Genomic DNA, 2,500 nt, shown 5'->3' on the forward strand with positions numbered 1-2,500 from the left:
GCGCCACAGAAGGACAAAAGCCCCACTTGGGTGCCGAAGCGAACTCTCCCAGCACAGCGCACGCGCCAACACGTCCGCACAGCTGCGATACAAACCACCTGCGAGAACCGCTGGGGCGACCGAGCAGCAGACGGCGTCGCGGCGCCGAGCGCCGGGCGGCGGCGCATCCTCAGCGCACACAGTCCTCAATCGGACCAGCACACTGCAGATGGCCACCGCGCTTCGCACCGGGCCCGCGAGGACCTACTTTGGCCGCAAGGCGCCGCGAGCAGGGGGCGCCGGCGCGCAGCTGCGCCGCCTGCCGCGTCCGTCGGCCGGCGCGCCTGCCACTGGCCGCCCCCACCAGCCGGCTGTAGCGCGTGCGCCCACGCACCGCGCTGCCAGCACGCCGGGCGGCCCCCCCTCACCGGCCGGGGACGGTCCCACCCAGCCACCGCCGCGTATCGCCTCACACCCAGATCCCCTTTCGCGTTCGTGGGCATGGTGGGTCCCCTTTCACGTTCGTGGGCATGGTGGGTATCCCTGAAACAACCGGTTAATAGCTCGACCGATCGTCGCCAACACTGATTCACCTCTAGCGAGAACAACCGCACCACAACGGGTTACCTGTTGTTCATTTGCGTAACGTCACCAGCAAACGTAGACGTCCATCGCCATTTGCAACGAGTATTGCATGCCTGTGTCAGGTGTCACAACACACTACGTCTGCCCACATAGACGCAACAACATGTGCACGCCTCGAGAACACGTGGAAGGTAGCCCCCGTACGTATGCGGTGTCCATTGCGCGAACGACTGTCAGCCGGCCTCTGCAGGATGTCGCAGATGTGGAACGCGGTGCAACATGCTATCACGGTGTGTGAGAAGAGACGACTACGTCCGAATACACGCTCCACTACATCAACAGACTGCTCATGCTGATCGCCATCCAGGGCGTCCGTTCCTCCCACACGTCTGAATGGCGTACCACACTGCAATCCAGCTCTTATAGGGAGACGACACGTAGCTGCGTGCACAATATTTGGACTGTATGGTCTGCCGTTGCTAGGCGCAGTCGTCGTACGGTCACACATGTGCCACGATGTATCATTCAGTACATACGGACCAATGTGCAGTACAGTTTGTGGGTTTTGCGTACATCGGCGGACAGGTGACAGGCCGTACCACAACGTAGGCTGAGTACGTCGGCATGCGAAGGGCATTGAACATGCAAACTTCTCAACGACCAGCTTGCGAAGGCAGGGGGGAAGGGGGGGGGCATGTACGTCCTGCTGCTATCCACATTACAGTGTATAGCAGGAGCATGTGGAAAGTCAGCAACACCTGCAAGGTGTTTAACATGACGCGATACACAGGGGACCGGGCAGTGCGAATAGCGAACTATATTGCGAGGGTTGCGGTTAGGCAACACTACACTAATTTAACGAGTTGCATAACAATTACAGAGCAGGTTCAGCGACAACGTGCGTCAGGTTAAGGCGCAATATAGGTTAGGTTGAGGCACAATATAGGTTAGGTTAAGGCACAACATGGGTTACGTTAAGGCACAAATTGGGTTACGTTAAGGCACAACATGGGTTACGTTAAGGCACAACATGGGTTACGTTAAGGCACAAATTAGGTTACGTTAAGGCACAAATTAGGTTACGTTAAGGCACAAATTAGGTTACGTTAAGGCACAAATTAGGTTACGTTAAGGCACAAATTAGGTTACGTTAAGGCACAAATTAGGTTACGTTAAGGCACAAATTAGGTTACGTTAAGGCACAAATTAGGTTACGTTAAGGCACAAATTAGGTTACGTTAAGGCACAAATTAGGTTACGTTAAGGCACAAATTAGGTTACGTTAAGGCACAAATTAGGTTACGTTAAGGCACAAATTAGGTTACGTTAAGGCACAAATTAGGTTACGTTAAGGCACAAATTAGGTTACGTTAAGGTACAATATGGGTTAGGTTAAGGTACAATATGGGTTAGGTTAAGGTACAATATGGGTTAGGTTAAGGTACAATATGGGTTAGGTTAAGGTACAATATGGGTTAGGTTAAGGCACAACGTAGGTTAGGTTAAGGCACAACGTAGGTTAGGTTAAGGCACAACATAGGTTAGGTTAAGGCACAACATAGGTTAGGTTAAGGCACAACATAGGTTAGGTTAAGGCACAACATAGGTTAGGTTAAGGCACAACATAGGTTAGGTTAAGGCACAACATAGGTTAGGTTAAGGCACAACATAGGTTAGGTTAAGGCACAACATAGGTTAGGTTAAGGCACAACATAGGTTAGGTTAAGGCACAACATAGGTTAGGTTAAGGCACAACATAGGTTAGGTTAAGGCACAACGTAGGTTAGGTTAAGGCACAACGTAGGTTAGGTTAAGGCACAACGTAGGTTAGGTTAAGGCACAACGTAGGTTAGGTTAAGGCACAACGTAGGTTAGGTTAAGGCACAACGTAGGTTAGGTTAAGGCACAACGTAGGTTAGGTTAAGGCACAACGTAG

Source organism: Schistocerca serialis, unplaced genomic scaffold (genome assembly GCF_023864345.2).
Source record: "Schistocerca serialis cubense isolate TAMUIC-IGC-003099 unplaced genomic scaffold, iqSchSeri2.2 HiC_scaffold_155, whole genome shotgun sequence".
NCBI classification, from domain to species: domain Eukaryota; kingdom Metazoa; phylum Arthropoda; class Insecta; order Orthoptera; family Acrididae; genus Schistocerca; species Schistocerca serialis.